Source organism: Seriola lalandi, unplaced genomic scaffold (genome assembly GCF_002814215.2).
Source record: "Seriola lalandi dorsalis isolate HSWRI2012SDOR001 ecotype SW California unplaced genomic scaffold, Sedor1 jcf7180002054454, whole genome shotgun sequence".
In the NCBI taxonomy this organism is placed as follows: domain Eukaryota; kingdom Metazoa; phylum Chordata; class Actinopteri; order Carangiformes; family Carangidae; genus Seriola; species Seriola lalandi.
The window spans coordinates 86628-106552 of record NW_019525007.1 but is presented as its reverse complement, the minus strand read 5'-3'; the positions used below and the strand labels follow the sequence as shown (position 1 = coordinate 106552).

The 19925-nt window shown below is 41.8% G+C and overlaps 1 protein-coding gene across 1 annotated transcript in view; it reads left to right on the top strand.

The window, feature by feature from the left end:
* The window catches only part of nexmifb (neurite extension and migration factor b), a 46703-nt gene that overhangs the window by 16644 nt on the left and 10134 nt on the right, over positions 1-19925 (top strand). The gene's annotated exons all lie outside the window — the stretch shown is intronic.

Genomic DNA, 19925 nt, shown 5'->3' with positions numbered 1-19925 from the left:
GGGGAAGGAGGGAGAGGATGGGGGGAAGCATCCTCACCTAGACTGGAATGTCCCCTTCAGCAGCTTTTGAATCGTTGTGCAATCATCGTGCAACCTTTTGTTTCCCTCCCCTAATGCTCCTCCTGCTAACCCCCCCCACCTCCTCCCACCTTCCATCATTCCCTTCCTCCCCTTTTTCTCCCTCCCCCTGTCATCTGAAATGTGCCCTGCATAAGTGGAGGCAGCTGCTTAAGTGCTGAGAGAGGGAGGAGAAGGGGAGAGTGGAAGTGGAAGGAGCGAGGTAAGGGCCGAAGAGAGAGAAAGAGAGTCTGACTCACAGTTAGCTTTGCTTTCCCTCCCTGAATGCTGCAGTATCTACTCCTCCCATTGCACTCAAGGTCTCTCTCTCTCTCTCTCTCTCTGTCTCTGTCTCTCTCGTACACACACACACACACACACACACACACACACACACACACACACATGCTCTCACACACACACTTTTGCAAGCATAAATAAGCTGGGTTCAGTGTTTTACTTGAGGTTTCTAGGTTGGTGAAAATAATTGTGTATTGTGCCGCCTTGGTGCATTATTGACTTGAGAGGCTTTATTGTCATCTTGTTTTTTTGTTATGAAATTTTAATGCGAACCCTCATAATTAGGGTGACTGTATTTGATGCAGCTACCAGCCTTATCTCTGTTGTGCTTCAGTGTTGGTGGTGGTATATGCAGGGCTACTGATGCAATAACACATGGTTAGAGTAGTGACAATTGTCTCTGTCAATAAAATGTCAGATGAAATGTCTCTGGAGCTTAAGGGCAATTTGGCGAGGGTTTGTGCCTGTGTCTTTAGTGCTCTTGTGGCAGTGGGCTTCATAGCTAAAAGCACACTCCCCTGCAGTGGAATTACATAGTGGCGCTGATGCCAGCAAAAGCCCAGGGCTTTTATCAGCTGTCATTCACACAGGAGGAGCTGGATACAGGCAGCAAGGCCACCACGGCATGGCACAGGACAAAAGCCTAATACTGGACTGTAATTGTCAGGGAAAAAATGGCATCTAACAAGGTCAGAGAGGAAATGTGATGAAGTTGATGCACTGCTCCAATGGCAAAAACCATACCGTAGGCTTGATTTGGACCGACAAAAGCACTTTCAAAGAAAATGCTGACAATAATCTCACATCCATCACATCAGTAGGTTGATATGTGTGGACTCAATGTCAGACAGATGTTAAATTTGAGCTTGACGCCAAAACCCAATGTTGGCTAGTCAACATTGTGACATTTAGCAGACTTTGGGTTATGCTTGCTATAACTCATGACTGGAATTTCGGTTTTCTACATGATTATGATGTTGGTGTGAGATGTTGAGAAGATGTTGGATTTTGGTTTCTTAACGACATGTCTTAAAACCAACAAAATATCAACATCAGCTGTAGTTGGTATTCTGTGCCAGATTACCAATGGCATCAGACGTCCTGACATTGAATTTTGGTCACCTGATGTCACAACTTTCATTTAACCGATTATATTGAATGAATGAATGAATGAATGAATATTATTAATACAGGTAATTAATCTGCAACAATTTTAATAATCAGTTTTTTCTTAAAGTCATGTTTGAAGTAAAACTGCCAACTGTTTTTTGTAGTTTTCTTTTGTTTATAATTATATAAGATGTTGACAGGAAGTGAAGGAAACTGGAGATGTGGTGGTTCATGGTTCATGCGCTTTAACCCCTTCCATCATTTCTGTGATACTGAACTGAATTCTGTTTTGGTTTGGACGGTTGGTTGGATAATACACACTACAGCTTGAGGAAAATATAATTGAAATTTTTCATTATTTTCTGACAATTTATAAAGCACCTCATTTATCAGTTAATCAAGAAAATAATAGTCTGAATTATCAATAATGGAAATAATTGTTAGGTGTACTTTCTGTTCTCAGGACAAAGACAGGTTGGTTGTTTCCAGTTTATAGCTACAAAGTCATACATAGGATTTATTTATAGACTGCAGCTCTGTTGTTTTCTGTTGTGCTTCGCACTCATCTGCAGGTCACTGGAGGTCAGAGAGGAGCTAATAGAGTCACATGTCGAGTGACTACCTCAGAACTGTCCAAATCATTATGTTTGACTGGTCACAAACAGCTTTTATTGAAGAGCAAACTACATCAGACTATATTTTACAGTGGATTTTCAGTGATACAATCCCTCATCCATTAACCATTATCCATTAAAAGAGGAAGGAGGTGTTATTCATCCAAAAGCGTAAATTTAGTGTTATTAGTAAAAAAAATATGGTCAGGGATTGTGAATGTTTTCCTCTCCTTGCTTGGTGTAGAAGATTTTGAACACGTGCTCCACCTGCATTTGACCTCTTCAGCCTGCTGGTATCATGACTGGTTACTAGTATTCACGGGTCTCCAACTGTAGTGCAAATACCACACTTTAACCATATGATTATACCACCCTCTAAAGAATTTTCAACTTTTATTAGTAATTGTCTCTGTAAAGTTGACAGTACAAATTCAACATGACTTTGAAATAACTATAGAGATTCTTTATTGGTTGTCTTATGAAAAGTTAATTAACAAACTAAATATGCAACAATCTAAAATCGTATTGATATAGATTCAGAAGAGTGGAATTTGTGGTTGAGGTGTTCAAAGGTCACCACAAATCCAATATTAATTCTGTAGTGATCATATAATAATCCTGTATTATTATTATTAGCCTATGTGCTTGAAATAGTTGTTCATCCTAAGCAGTGTTAAACCCAGTTTGGGACTGTTCAGACTGACATCAAGTCAATGTATACAGAGGTGTTGCACTGCTGCAGCAGTATAAAGCTGTGGTTATAGACCCGCTGAAAGTGTGAATGTTGTGCACATATGCAAAGTTGATTTTCCTATGATGACCACATGCTAAACGAACAACTATATGAAATATTGTAATAAGTCATTTCTGTTTTATTACACTCATGTTTTTTAGGCTAAAGGTGAATTTAAATTGACATGCTGACATTAAAATTAATGTTTTGACCCACGATGATTAGGGTCAAGGTTTCTGACTTTGCAACACTAAACTGAGAGTCACTGTCGCTCTGTGTGATATTATTATGGATGTCTTTTCTCTCTTCGTTTTCTCATAAATATTAATGATCAGGAGGCAGGCCTACAGGTCAGTGTGGGCTATGAGGTTCTTCTGTCAGATCGCTTAGAAAGAAAATTCATGAAGCAGATGGAAAATGCCAAAGGACTGTGACATACAGTCATACAGCTCTACAATACAAAGAGATTTTACTGTGAGTACAGAAATTCAGTTTTAAAAGATAAAAAGGATGGAGAGGTAAATACAAATATTCAAACTCCAGGTATCCATGGGTGTGGCCCAAATATATTACCAGTATTTGCGAACAGAGGTCAGTGCCGCAGAGTCTGGGAAGAGGGGCTGCGACAGGATGAATACACTGTTAGTTAGGAATAAATTATCAGCAAGGCAGCTTCAGTAAAGGCCAATCAAATCAGCTCCTCTTATCCGGTTCAAAAGCAGATGATAATTTACAGATGAGCCCTGAGGACAGCACAGGTTGGCTTCTCCTATGAGGAATATGCAGCAACCCAAATATACTTTCAAGGAGAGATGATGTTTCTTTCCACATGTAATGATGTACAGTGAGGTGTTTTAAAAGTGAGGGATGCTCACACAGTGTCTGTCTGTAGCTTTTGATGTCTAAAATGATTAATAAGGTCTACATTCATGTCACTACTATCATAATATTCTGTTTGTATGTCTACTTCCACATTAGCTGCTGGATCACAGTTGTTACTCCTCCTCAGATCCATATACGATATAGATAGTGATAATACAAATGAACAGCACTTACGCACAATTACATAATGACATTTGCAATACGACACTCACCGACTCTCACAACACCCTTATCCTGTGTGAAAGCACAGCAAAGTTACCTGCTCACTGTTGCATCTCTGCTGCGCTACAATCCTATTTTCATTTCTATTTCTATATTATTATTATCATTTTTGTCGTCCATAAAAAATACGTTTTGAATCTCTTTTGTGAACCCTGGGACGCCTTTAATACTGTTAGTAATGTGCACAGTATGAACTTGAATGGAATAGTTTGTCAGTCTGCTGTGTAGAAAAGTGCATTGGTTTGTGTATTTTCTCAGAGCCCAGTGCCTTTTTTGGAGCATGTTAGAGGATGAGGCCTGGATAACCCACAATGCTTTGAAAACCTGCGTCCAACAGCATCCCATCCTCAAATTAGAGACAATATAACGCACACACCAGCCACACCTGCTGCCAAACGATTTCAGTGATCCAGTAAAAGAAAAGCTCCTCATACACCTGACCTCAGCAGACTTTGCTGCCACAATAGTGTGTACTAAATTAAAGATTTACTGTGAAGACTTAACATATACTAAGAATAGTTAATGTGATTTGGATGGGTTTTCATGTGCACCTCTACTGACTAATGCCAAATTTCTCAGCCTCTGTCTTTTCTCATTTCTCTGTCTTAACAGCAGTAAAATAATAGAGCAGGCAGAAACACAGGAGCAGTTTGGTGCCAGAATAGTGACAAATATTGTACAACTGTAGATGTGTCACTCTGCTGTGTAATATATTCTCTTAAAAGGCATTAGAGCTAAGGCTAACTGTTCAGAGCTCTGACTTGTTGTTTTCTGGTTGGCATTGACCTGTGATGTCATCAGTCTAAGTAGTGAGGCTGACTGGAACAGCTGGCCATTGAAATGCTTCTTTATAATGATCGTGTTTGTATTTGGCGCGCCACGTTTTGTGTCATATTTTCTGTGGCTATGACATGCCCCCTCCCAGACACAACTTTATCTGTCATGCCATTTTTGACTGTAACCACATGTGGCAGAATGAAGATGTCTTGGATAACATTATAAAGCCACATGCTCATAACTCTGATGCAGGTTATTTATTTCAATGTATAAAGATAGATTCTTTAGTAAACTACCTTATATAGGACAAAAAATAGGACAGGTGTTTCAAAACAATGCAAAGGGCCAAAACAAAAAAAATATGTTTACATATTAGGAAACCAACAAGCACAAACTAGAAAAAGAAATACAGGATATAACTCAAAATAGGAAGGCTTCCGGACATGTAAAGCTTCAATTGAATTTTTAAGGTGAAATAAATCCACAAATACAATGAATTGTATGGATTCCTTCCCTAATTTGAATGTAAGATGTTTTGTAGTTTGACTTTTATGCTGTAGATTTCAACTTTGTGCTTGCTATCTCAGGCCTTGAATTGATCTCTGAAGTTGATCTCCCTGATTTGAATCATTTGTCCTAGTTAGTATAGATGCTAGTCAGGTGATTGTGGACGAGTCCATCTCAATAGTAATGATATAATTCAAGTAAATAACTGCATCGGGGTAATGAGTTTACAACTTTTCCATTCTCCTTCTATTTTTTTTTTTTTTTTGATGTCTGTCAGGGAGCCAGCACTCTGCCAGAGTAGGTGAGCATTTTCCTGTTTTTTGGCAGATAAATTGTAAACAAAATGGAGATTGGAGAAAGAATGAAAGGTTTAAAAAGAAGAAAATTAACAAAGCCTAACAGCTTGACATATTTCAGCAGTGTTTCTACAAGTGCAACATGGATAAGACATTTTTATATCACTACTTCTGCTATCAACCTGAGAAAACAGTGCACAGAATTGTATGTTTTTGTCACCACACAGTACATTACTGTCAGACTGTCACCAACCTGGTTGTACGTTTCTGACACTGTACCGCCGACACTATTTCCTGAATTTTTTCAAAATGCAAATAACAGTATGACAATCTGTATTTACATGCACATTATAACCAAGATAATTGTTCAATTAAAGCTGTCACACGACTAATCGAAACGTTGCCCAGTAACGTGAGTTTACCCGAGATTTTTATTTGTGATTTGCAGGTGTGGTGAAGGAAGGGGTTAGTGATTATGAGACGGAAGAAGGAAGGTCATTGCTGTTGTTTATTTGCCCAGATGATATTTTTGTCTCTCAAAAAAAAAAAAAAGAGAGAGAAAAAAATCTGCTATTCCTACTGCCAATACCTGTGCCACTGTTCATGTATAGAAAGTCATTTTTTAAAATCATGTTCAGAATCACAAGATGAACAGAGGTGAGACTAAGCTCTATACATGCGATAGTAATTTACAAGATTGGCAAGTAATCCAGGTTAATCGGGTTATTCCTACTGTAATTTGACTAACATGAGCCTGGAAGTCTACATGACAGTTGAGGTAATTGTACTATCGCCTTGATTTTGTTATAATGATAATGCAAGGAGGCTAAGGAGGAGCAATTACCTACTGCCCCAGATTTTAACATTAGAAATAATAGCAAAAATATGTAACCACAGAAAAGCTCTCAGAAGGGCCTGCTGCTAATGACAAATAACGTTGCAGTGAGGAAAAATGCAAGTCCTGAATTTCTTAACCCTGGGTGTGTTTTTTAAGGGCTCATCAGCAACAGTGCTGTTATGTTGCAGGATCTCTGTTATTTGGGATATGAGTGTATCTCTGCTGCTGCTGCTGGGGGAGCGTCTCTGAATGGCTGCCCTGGGTGCTGAGCAAAACAAGGCACAGAGTGAGCTGCAGCAAGCAAGCAGCTCTGGAGAAACAGCAACACTGCTATTCAGCCCTTGGCCTGTGCTCCTGAACATTGTGTGTACATCTGTAATCTTACCTACCCCCTGGGCTCACGGAGGAACCCCCCCCACACACACACACACACAGACACACACATCTTCTATCTCTCTCTTTCTCTCTGTCATCACCACCATGTTCTCTCTGCCTCTCATTCGCTCCTAGCCCTCATGTCCACATTCTTTCTCTCCTTCTCGCTCAGTCGCCCTCATCATCGCGTCATTCCCTTTTTCTCTTACACAAAGATATAGTCAAGCAAATACACCCACACGTTTTCTCACATTGACACCCATACACAAACACACCAAGGGCCTTGAAGATACACCCATGTCTGAAGATCACACAGCCTTAATGTGTCAGAGCCACTACAGCCTGCTCGATTTTTCTGTTAATTAAAATGAAACAATGACGTAAAGAAAAATCTTTCCATTTTTGGGGTCATCTGCGGAATCGTCTTTTTTCCGCTCACTGCTATGTGAGGCTCGCCCTGATTTTTCATATATATTTATATGTGCGCATGTGTTGAGAAAGCAAACGTTTTCAGCTGAAATTGAACTGGAGTTGCGAGTGTTTAAATATACATGAAGGAGAGGGCTACATGAATGCGATCCTGTTCTGGATGGTGAGCAGTTATGAGCTGTGTCATGTGTCGGCGCTTTCGACTGCTCTGTGCAGGGCTTTCATCAGCCTCTGCCTCTGTCACTGAGACATTCCCTTCTCCCTCCCTGCTCCCAGCTCCACTTTACACACTGTAATAAGGCATTCATACTCTCTCTCTGTTGCCTCGGCTGTTTTGCTGCACCACTACATTGCAGTCCAAGTGTAAAAGCCTGCTGTTGTGTCAGTGAACGTGTGCAGCTCTTTGATGTGCACTGATGTTATGTTAGCCTGTAGATATACTGTATATTTATATATGTGTATATATATATATATATATATATATATATATATATATATATATAGATATATATATATATATATTAACCAGCTGCATTTGAAGGATTCTATTTAAGTGTATTTCATTTTGTTTATCTTTCAGTTCTTTGTCTCTCCTCTGACGCTCCAGCTGTACAAGGTGATCGGCTTGTAGCAACAAGGACATCATGTGCATTGACATGTTGTGATAATCCATGTGATATATTGTCATCTGCCGGTTAATATGTACTGCTGTTTCCTTGGGGATTAGATGTGGCTGTCATGTCCCAGCTTGCAGATATCATGAGATCACGCTGCTGCCTGCACTTTAATGAATCTGTATTGTTTCATTGTATTACCAATCAATCATCATTTGACGCAATTACTGTTGCTTTTTTTTATTTTTCTTATTTCGGTGTACTCCAAGTGTACTGTTATAACTGTTTGTCTGGTTTTAGGGTTTGTGTGTTTACCTCTAATGGGAGGCATTATAAAACACATCTTTTAAGCTCCCACAGAGTTCAAAACAACAGGAATGTATTTTTCTCTCACGTCTTTTTCTTTTCTCAGACAGCAGCAGCTTTCACAATTGAATTTGAATGCCATGCTTTTAGCGCCAGGGTTGTTTGATTATCCACAGACAGGGAGCTGTGCTGGATTCCATTCCTTTCATCATGCTTTAACCAGTGTGAGCTGGCTCCCCTGTCGTATTTTATGAGAGGTGATTGTAGTGCCTCTCCTTTATGCAGATGATTTTGGCTGCCTCTCCCCAGTCTAGTCTTCAAGAGGTGGATATTGGTTTTGACAAGAGAGCTAACCCTGCTACCTTCGCTCTCACCAGGCTGTCTTCCTGACTGCCTCGCCAGGCTGGATATTGTGGGCCATATGCTAATGCGAATTACACTTAGTGAAAGGGATGACGCCGGATGCATCTACAGGTGTTTTCAAAATGAGGCTCGGTGACAGGAATATTACACCGGGCTGGAAACCTCATTGACCCCTCGTACTCCCACAGGGATGAGAGCGACTTTATATACTGCCACTGAGCCATATATGGTCTTTATGTGCAGTAATGCTCCCAGTTAATATCCACATCAGATGACAGGGATCAAATATATTCATCCAAACATATGAATTACAGGTTGGCACAGAGCCTATATATGGGATCATGTGCTGCCATTTACAGGATTTTTTTCCTTCCACTGATAAGTGGAGTGTTCATACTTCCTTTGCCTAAAGCCACTGAATTTGTGCACTAATACACTATGAAGGGCTTGCTCCTATTAGATATAGCCCCTGGTAAGCCGCATATCTCCTTCGTGGCTTTACACAAGAGGTACCAATAGTCGGATGTAAATTTAGTGAATGGGGATAATGAGCAATGTTAATGTGGTCTTTCTGGTCCTGGTTCAGTTCTGCAAAAGCTGTAGCATGCTTAAAGCCACATATACAAACTGTGGAGCTCTTTTACACAGTGACTGGACTTAAAAATTACTTCAGCATTCATGTGCCTGTAATTCAGACAGCATTGTTGAAGAATGCGCAGCATTCACACAGGAGGGTGATCATGTTTCTGAGTTGATGCTGAAGCTTGAACTATGAAGTCAGTCATACAGCGTGTGATAATCATGTCTCTCTTTCACTCTCCCTCTTTCCTGTTTCACTGACTAAGTAGAGGGCTTTGCATGATTGCTTGGATGAGTGTTTCCCCTCAACGCTGCATTGCTATTGTCCACTTGTCCCTCCTTCATCTGCGTAATTGTATGCATGAAGTTTCGACTGTAAATCCCAGCTGTTGGCAGGTTGTCTGCTCCTGCAGTGTTGGGTATTCTGGTAAGCCATTGGCTGAGGGCTATTGGTTTTTCTTAAGCTGGCAAACATCATGAAAGATAACACAAAAGGGAGCTAGGTAGGTCAGGTTTTTTTTTACTGCTTCTCCAGTCGAATAGATTGGAAAAAAGCAGGCGGCATTTGTCTGTCCTCTCTGCCCGCTGAAACAGATAGAGTAGCTGTGTAGAATAAAGGAGATGCTTCTCTCTCTATCACACTCCATCAGCATTATTTACCAGACCTGCCAGTTGCTTTGTACAGCACCTCTCCCTGCCAAGTAGGCGACTGGCGTACGACCAGGGGCTAGTGACAACAGGCTACAGTGGAAAGCAAGGAGAGCTGTGTGGATGAGCCAAGTCTATTCATTCCCCTAGGCCGCTGAGTGAAGCACAGAACTCTATCTGCTCTCACCATGGAGAACATAGCACTTTATGGATTTTTTTTATCATACGCTATGCTAGAAATGATTATAAACCTGGCCTATCTTCTTGAATCAGAGTAGAATTGCCACAGAGTGCAGTGTTGTAGCATTAATAGGTTTATAATAGCTGTTAAAAGGCATATTTGTTAACCCTGAGGTGAAGTTAAAAGGCTTAGAATAACCACAAGGCTTTGAGCATGTAACATGTACTATATGTGCTGTACTGGAGGTGAATCACACGTGTCAGAGAGACTGCAATAAATGCATGTTTTGTTTGTCATCCCCAGCCACACTCCCATCAGCCCTCCTCATAGAAACCTATGGAAACATCAGCACTCGGGGGCTTGGACACAGAAAAGTGATTTTTTTTCCACTGTGTGTCACAGATGGTGGGAAAGCCTTTGTAATGCTAATATAATATCACACTGTGTCGGCCTAGCTCTGCAGTTCGCTCTGTGCACCAAGCAGCCTGGCTGTGGAGTGATTTACCAGTATGGAGAGAAAAAGACCTCCCTCGGTTCACACTGAAAAGGCTGCGTGGTTGGCGGGTCCCGCCGCTCGGCCTGCTGCGACTGGGCCCGCCTTGACTTTATTGATTCCCTGGTCCGTCCAGTGCTGCGTACTGTTAATTAACTCTGTCACATTGTGTATGCTTATGAAAAAGGATATTACAAAGAGGGACGAGGCATTGAGATGGCAGCTAGGATATAGTGGGTGATTTTTCTGAATCCAAGGGAAAAGGAGCTGCCTATTTAGAACAGTTATTTTAGACAAAATGAAAAAGAAATTCTGCACACCGCTTCGTAACATAAATACACAAATGTTCCAACATAAAATATGTTTTTCTTTCTCCTGTGAAAAGCAGGTGTTGGCAGTAAAAGGTACCTGACTATCTATTATTGTGCCTCTTACTACCACCGTTATGCCACCTCCCAACAAACGAGCCAATGGCAGGCCACTTCCTTTGGTGTGAACCAATGACTTTGTGCTTCCTTCTGTGGCAGCAAGTCAGCTGCCAGAGAGGAGGAGATGGGGACATTGATGTCTTTCTCTCGCTGCGCCACGTCACATTGTTGTCTATTCGATTTCCAGCCCTCATCTCTGGTATTTGAATCACAAGGGGGAGCGTTTCATATCCTTGCTGGGAGAAGAAGGGGGATCTTGTCTATCTGAAAGAGCATGCTGGATTAAGGGGGTTATTTCCCCAGAGGGGGGGATATGAGAGTGAGTGTCACTCAGACAGCACTCACTCTCACACTGCCTCTGCCTCTGCATGTTGCCAGGGAGCCCCGGCTTTGACTTCTTCCCCTCTCCTCCCCTTCCTCTCCTTCATCATGTAATCCTTAGCTTTTTGCTTTCTCTCCCTCTCCACTTCCTCCGTCTCGTATACATCCGCTTCCTACCATCTCGTCGCGCTCCCTTCCTTCTTCCCCTGCTGGTTCAACGCTGCTCTACAGGGAATGGAGAATTGCGTTGTTCGGAGGATGGTTGTTATTCCAATCACACCTCCGATGGAGCGAGGGTCCAGTAAAGTACAGAATAATTGGCAGGTTCCAGCAGCTACAGAGAGCCATGCTATTCTAGTGTGTGTGCGTGCGTGTGTATGCATGTTGTGTGTGTGTGTAGCTGTGATGAGAGGTGGCTGCTGTAGGTGCTGCATTCAGAGGTCATTTCATTAATTACTAGCTCTTGTGTTACTTGTGTGTTCTCACATTCTGTTTGTCAGTCTGTGTAGTGATGACATGTACGTGCTGACAAACGAGCTCGCTGCTGATAAAAAAAAAAAAAGGACGAATCACCGAATCAACCAAAGGATAAATGACCGCTGATGTAATAATTAAACCCACATTTTCACTGTTTCATAAAACCAGCCAATACTGTAACATACTGAGTAATTTGGCTGCAGTTTTTGTCTGTTTTTTTTTTTTTTTTTTTTTTATCTCGCTCAATATTTAGCCCACCTCTGCGTCATAACTCACTAATACTATCTGTGTCTGTGTTGTGAATGTGATTCTGTATTTCAGACAGTAGAGTAATGGTGCAAGTGGAGCAGATGTTTGGTAAAGACACACACCTAATTAGCTGAGGGTCATGCTGGGTCAGAGGGCAGAGGTCGCATGTGTTCACCCTCTGCCTTCTGAGAGTCCCTGGCTGATAGGACTCCGGAGGTGACCACTGATACACATCAATGGAGTCAAGCAGGGCAGCTAATCAAGCATGTGGGGTATAGGGCTGGGGACAAGCGTCAGGGAAAATAAACCAGTGCTATCTGCTGGCAAACACATTGACCCACAGACTTAATGGAACATTTCTCCCATAGGTGCACTGCTCTATTGATTAGCCATTGATGGCAGTCGTAGCCAACACTAATATTGAGTGTGATTTTGCTGTTTTTCCACCATCTCCACCATAGGCAAGTCTGTTCTTGCAGAGTTTGAATTAAAATGGATACAATATAGCTCTGTGTCATTACATGCCCTGTTTTTTTCTTTTCTCAGCTGTGATTGGCTATCATGGAGGCCAGCACCATAGCGACCATCATCACTTCTTGCTCTGATGCCCTTTCCTTGCGATCCACCCTCACCTTTAAGGGCTTCTCATTTTGAGGGACTCTAACTTTAAGTTCGTCCACGAACCGAGAAGTGCAGCATGCACGCGCACACAGTATATGCACTATATCAAACACAAACACAAGCACAAGCACAAGCACATACAGATCAGCACACAAACACACACTCCTGCACAGTCAGATGCATAGACAGGGCCAATTGCTGCCACACGCTCATTTATAGTTAGGAACACACACACATGCACAGACACACGAGAACAAAAGAAAGGCAGTGGCCCCGAAAATTGCATAAATGTCAATTATTCTGCAGCGTATGTGAGAGAGGTAGAACAAAGTGGTGGTAATAAAAAATATTGATCACTTCAACCCATAATGTGTCTGACAGGCATTGTTGTGGTAGAAACAGGCATTGACAGAGTGCCTCTGCAGGCATGTAAACCTGCAGGACATTATGTCACTGTATTAGCACTGATCAGTGCGGTGTAATGGCCCCCAACCCCCCCTCAGCCTGATTTAGATTCAGCAAAGCAAACGAAGCATAGCTCTAATAAATGCACCTGTTGGAAATATGATAATTGCATCTCTGATGGTTGACCTTTTTTTTCACTATTCCAGTAAAGATTATTTGATGCGTGCACTGCAAGCGTGTGTGGCTTTGTGTGTATCAGTCAGGAGTTCATAGGGTTGGTCATGATCAGTAGTTTTGGCTCCGTGTTTCTGGGGGGTGGATGCATCTTCTGTATTTATCAGCACTTACTCATACATCAGCATCTTTTTTAACTGTTCTGAGTGGGAGCACAGTGTATGTAATGAGTGTGTATGGGAAAGTGTGCATGTGTGTGTGTGTGTGTGTGAATGTGTGTGTGAGCTTGTGCGCAGAGCTGCTTGTATGCAGATCCTCATTAAATACGCAATCGTTTCATAAGACTGACCCTTCATGAGCGGTGGGTGGACCAAACATAGATTTGCTCAAATGAGCAAATGAATCTGTAATGTGAAAGTTTATGGTGTGTTAGCCCATGTATGTGTGTGTACGTGTGAGTGTGTGCTGTGTGTATCAGCATGTATAAACCTACAGTGCATTTCCAATTTCTGTGATCAAATAATTTAGTTTCGTGCCTCACCCAGTCTTCCTCTGTTCTGTGTGTTCTTGTGCGGGGCTTGTTATAGCGACCTGAGGCTTTGAGATGTGCTTTTGTTAATGTCGTCACATTAACTGGGTACTGGCGCGTACTCTCATGTACCATAAGAAGATTGCTATACATGGGAGCAGGATATATCCCTATGTTAGTGAGGATGCCATTGCCTCTGTCTCATTAGCAGCAGTGCTGAGGCCGCGAGCTGCTTCTCTTGCTCCGTTGGGACAGCTGATGAGGCCTGACTATGTGACCTTTAACAACCTAATCAACTTTTAACACCTTGCCTGCTGCCTGCCTTATTGCCATTCTTCTTCGCCGGCAGGGCTCAGTCCCCATTTAGAGTCCATCACTTTTTTTTTGTGTTTCAAGCAGGAGCCTTGTTTTGACTGATCGTCTGTACATGTATGAATGAAGCAGCACTGTAAACACATGCAGCAGCAGCCTCTGGAGGCATGCAGTGATGCATTACAATCGCCTGTCTCTCCCCTCACTCTTGGCTCTCCCTCCACTTATTTCTGTCCTCTCCTTATCTCTCTCTGTCTTCTTCTCCTCGGCGGTGGAGAGCTCAGGTTGTGCAAATGATAAACAGAGAAGCAGACATAGTTATCAGTTAATATATAGCAATTTAAAAGTTATATGTCATACAGCATGTGCTTGTTTTGGCACTGGACAAGAGCACTAAATTAAATAGGTTATTATTCATTAAATATTTTACCTGCGGTATGTAAAGCTAACTTTGAGAATAAGCAATTTAATAATACATTTATCTGCCATCTTCCAAGCGCATATTTTCGCTGGTAATAAATACTTAATAGCAAATATCACCATGCAATGGCGTAGTACAATATCTTCTTCAATCTGAACAGCTGCAATAATTCACTCTGAGTTGGTTGATTATGTAAATGCACTGTAATTTTAAATATTTTTTACATGTTTAAAGCAAACACTGTCTCACCTTTGAAAATTGAAATGCAAAGGAAATGTATTTGGTAAATGTTTAATAGCCAACAAACACAGACCTGAATTGGAGGATTAACCTGTAATGGTTTCCCTCTAATAGAATATAATGACGGACACAATGACACAAACACCTGTAAAATACAAAAGTAAAATATGATTCAGTTTAATGCAATAGTTACTGTATGCCATAAATACTGCCATTGTGAAGACAGAGTAGCAAACAACTTGTAATGTAATGTAATACAGTATAAAACAATTGAGCAATAAGGTTTTAATGTAACTGTATTTAGTGCAGGGTGCATAGAATAGATAAACTTTATATGTGTTGCAAAGGTAGTATTTTCTCCAGAGATAATATGTGGTATTGAATCATATTGTGACTATGATATTGTGGCTTTGACTTTGACTTGCTGGTCAAAGCTATCCATGTTGCCTAGTTGCACTTGTTTTGCAGTAAGGTAAGGCTATGTTGTAGCAAATTACAATGTCCTTAAAAAGTTTAAAAAGCTACTTCCATCTGGAACATCGTGTGTAAAATGATACCTTAAAACCCTTACCAACTATACCTATAGTACAAAGAATAGAAAGGCCATTTCAGTTTGTCTTCTTGCAAGAACCTCAAAGCAAACCACAGCTGGATTTTAGTTTCATCACATAATCTTAATGATCTTAGGGATCTTAGTGCCGTATGAACTAGAGAATTTCCTGTTTTCCATGACTGAAATTCCATATTTCCGTATAATCCACAGGGCAAACATTATTGATTCAATATCCAAAACAATTAACAAGATGTCCACAAATGAGTTGGTAAAATGGTCCTTTAAGTAGACATTAAACTGAGAAAATTTCAGGAGATGTGGGCTAAAAGCAGATGAGAGAGTTAAAATCCACTCGTCTCCGAAGCCACACTGAGCTAGGATTAAATCCTTCCTCGAAGTGTCACTCATGTACTATATCTCAGCAGTCCCGCAATCTCATTAAGAGAAAGATACTAATGGTCTGAGCAGTCTCCTGAGAAAGAGCTTTATTCTGACATATCTGCACCTTTATTCTGAGGCAGATGGAGCCTTTAGAGGTAGCACTGGCTGCATTTGTCCAGGTCTGGCTCTGCAGGTTGTGCTGTGCTGATAAAGATCCAGCTCTATAATCCTGATTCATACTGAATCTCTACCTATCAGACGCTTCCTGGGCTCTTCAGCCGCCTGTGATTGACGATGATTATCTCAAGCAGATACCATATCTTTGCCATCACCGTGGCTATGTCAGGGATTTTAGGTGTGGATGTTTGATCAAATACAGCACCAAACATCTGGCAGAGAGGGCGTCCGGTAGCAGGCGCACATGTAGACAGCACCACTGAATTAAGGTAAGAATGTGGGATTTTTCTTTTTTGCTCTCTCTCTCAACATGAGACAGAATCATTGAGATTTGTCTTCAGCTGCGGAACAGATATTGCCTGACAAGCAACCCTTATGACAGAGTTGGCCAACTGAAGCTTTGTGTTGAGAGGCAGCTGAAACAAAAAAAAAAAACGGGCATGATTCAGGACACCTACACCTACATACTGTAGATCTATTATGGCCCTGACACACTAAGCCACCAAATTTCAGGAGCTGCTGTTTTAGGTTCTACATTTGATTCTGTAATGTGTTTGGTTTACAAAGAGGGTTATAAATGATATATTTATGTCCATTGTTATTGTTTTGTGTTTGTAGAATCATATCAAATTCTGTTTTAACGTGATGTAGTCCAAAATACTGATAATGAGTCTCAGCAAATTGTAATTATAAAATAATAATTTAAAGCTGCTGCAATCAATATTTTTTTATAAACAACGAATAAAAATACATTCAATATGAAAGGGTTCTGGGATTGTGATGAACCCACAGAGAATTATGACCCAACTGCAATTCCCCTCACCTCCATGGATCTTAATAGTATTTATTAATTCATTGTTTTTATTTTACGGCTGCAACTTGTTTTGGTTCAGTCTCACCGCCCCATCACCGCTGTTTCTAGATTCTGCAGGCAGCTTTACTCAGCAAGAAAAAAAAAACTATAAAAACCTACACTGTATGCTACCTAGTCACCATCAAACAGTAGACAGACTGGTGAATAGCTGGTGGAGCATTTATCAGCTAAAGGATCAGATTATTTCCCTCAGGAGTTGGTGGAGAACAACACAGAGCAAAAAAAGAGTGAACACTGCACTTATATTCATCAGATGGACACAAACCCAAACACAAAGAAATAAATGCTAATCTTGCCCTTTATCTGCTTGAGGCAACTGTTTGCTAATATGTTCAGCATTTTAACTCCTATAGGTGATATATAATATGTTGTGTTTATAGATTGTTGTACTGCCCCCAATTGGCCGAAATCAATTAAGACGTGTTTAAGTTCGTGTTATACGTTCTGTCTGATGTATTTCTCACATATACCTTATTGATATAGGAAAAGGAAAATTATTTCAGCTGTATCAGCCAGCCCCAAGTACAAACAACTCACTTGGTTTTCCCGCTCATGCAGGCACATAACATACGTACAAGCTGATGGTCAACAGGCGGTCGGCTACGGTCTTTGCAATGTGTTCGATTGAAGAATTTAATAGAGGGAATAATCCGGCATGAGCTGATGCAAAGTGTTTGATCTGTCAGCCATTGGCAGCGCTGCCTCTTTGAGGTTGGCTTGGTGAGTCAGGACCCTCGGAAGAGGAGAGCTCTGACATATCGGTTGTAAGGAGAACTGTTGACCTTCGACAGAACAATGCTCATGTTTGTGAGAGAGAAACAGAAAGAGTGGGAGGGAGAGAACCAGAGAGTTACTGCTTCTTCTGCAACAGAGAAGGAACAGAGACGTTAACAGGAGGGGGCTATGCAAGAGCTCTGTAGTCCACCTATGAATTAACAAGAGAACATCAACAGTTAGCTGATGACAAGGATGGAGAAACAAATGAAGTGCCATGATGGCTCAGCTGGTAGCACTGCTGCCTGACCTCAAGACAGCAGAGGCCTGTTTGTGTGGAGTTTGCGTGTCCTCCCTCAGAAAGAGAGATCTGCAGCTCGTCTCTGAGTGCTGGAGAATGGTTACTCTCTTCAAAACAGTAGGACAGGTTAAATTCATAGACCTGGGCATTTGAAAAAATTGTACTTGACATTGAAGAGTCTCTACTTGTATTAAAAAGGAGCCTAGACTCTCACTACCATTCACAGTGTAGTGTTCTGTCAATGTTTTCTTCCCAGTTATAAAAAATTCAGGCCTATAAGATGAAAGACGAAGAAGTTCATACCTGTGACTATGTGTCTGCGAATACAATGTGTACGTGTCATTTAAAAAAATGTATTCTATGTATTATTGTGTACCTGTGCCTGTATTGGATTTGTGTTTCTCTGTACTCCCAACACGTACTGCTGCGAGCTCACAAGCTCAAGAGTATTACCGTGAGTTGCGTGTGAGGCAGGTTACTCAGCCTGTCTGCAGTCAGCCGGTGAACCTGTTCTGAAACTGTATACCTGTGCTGAAAAGAGGAGTCGCCATTTCAGTGCTGTCTGTTTGGATCAGTGTTCCCTGTGGCGTTATGCCCTCTTTGAGAGCTCCTCTGTTGGGGATCTATTCCTTGGCCCCTGACTCTCTCACTTTGTTGACACAATGAGCCCTTTGTACCGACATATACTACTGCTGTGGGACCTTGCTTCGTATTTTCGGCAATTATACACGATCCCACACCAGCCATCCCTCTTGTTACTGCTTCATTGGAGAGAAATGCAATCGTATCGAAGAGAAATGCATTGAAACGAGGACAGAGGAAGAGGCTTGCAGGAATTTGATTGTGGTGCTGATAAGTTCCATATAGCACGAGTAAACATGTTCTTATCTTGTTATCCAGCTTGCACATTAACACATGGTGTGTGGAGGAGTTGGAGGAGGGTTTAAAAGTATAAATCAAATCCTAATCATTCCGTTTGGCTTTTCCCACTCTCTGCTCTTTGTCTCTATTTCTGTTTCGCATCGTGCAAAGAACCGCGGCGCACACGCAAGAACAATAGAGAGGTCAGAAGCACTAGCCATTTTCCTGCACCTGCTGAATGCTCCAGAAATGAATGCACAGTGATTACGTGCCCTAATGTGTGGTGTTTAAAGAGCGGTTTCCTGCTGCAGAGTTAAATGGTGGTGCCCTCTGTGAAGTATTAATGATGTGGATGGATGAATCAGGTCGGCACAAACCTGTTGACGGCAGCCGCGGTGCTCTCTTAAAGCTGCACCCAGACATCAGGCTTAACCGCTTGGCAAATTGGACATGCTTGTTGGCTGTAGCTCCAATTTATGTGCACTCTCTATTGCAGTTAGTCCATCTTCATTATTGAAATGGCCTCTCGTCAGGTCTTGACAGAGTGGTGGAGATGGTAAAGGGAGGGAGAGAGGGGGAGCATACAGGAGAATCATGAATAATGTGGAAAATAAACACATTTGAGGCAGTGAAGCTGGCTGGCAGGAGGGGTGTTGGGAGTGTTGTCTCTCCGTCTCTCTCTATTTCTCTCTTCATGTGATTGTATGTGCAGCTTCTGCCAGTGGATGCTGATGCTGTGGATCCTCGGCCTTGGGGCTTTGTGTAACACACATGCAATTGGGCATAAACACACACGCACATACACACATACACACACACACACACACACATACATGCAGAGACCTTGCTACACATCCACAAGCAGCTCTAGGCACTGAGCTCTGGCAGGACCTCTGTAGCCTGACCAGCATCCCAGCTGTGTGTTGTGTCACTGCCACTCAGAGACACACTGCACGGTGGCTACAGCCTATTTTTAATAGGGTGCTACTGTGACTTCCTTTTTTCAGAGTCCTACAGATTATTGCATTGATAAGGCCGTGCTTAGCTCTTCTGGGCCAGCCAGTTCAGGAGGGGATGTCCAGTTCCAATTCATGCTTTGTCGAAGATGTATTTATTGCCAAATGTAGAATTTCAGTTTCTCTGTGCGCTGAATTGGTACAAGATGACCTCAAAACCATCTCTAAGCTAAGCTTCAGCTTTAGGAGTAAAAGCGCTTCTCAATGAAGAGAAGAACAGGTTCTAGCTGGGTCTACCTACAGGGTCCCTGTACCTGCTGCACACATGAGCAGATGTGATGGCTCATGAGGTAATTACCCACTGAGCCGGTGTGTCTGCTAGTATAAGCTGAAGCAGGGGTTCCCTTCAGGTAACTCTGCCGCTCAGGTCAGTGAACAGCTAATGACATTTAGAAGCAATAGGATGAAAGAGATGGCAGTTGTTTGTAGTCAGCCACACACTACCTTTGTCTTATTGTCTGCCGTCTGTCTTAATCTCCCAGCCACCCTTTTCACACCACAAGGAGATCATGTTATTAGATCCCCTCCCCTGGCTCATTTGTCTTCC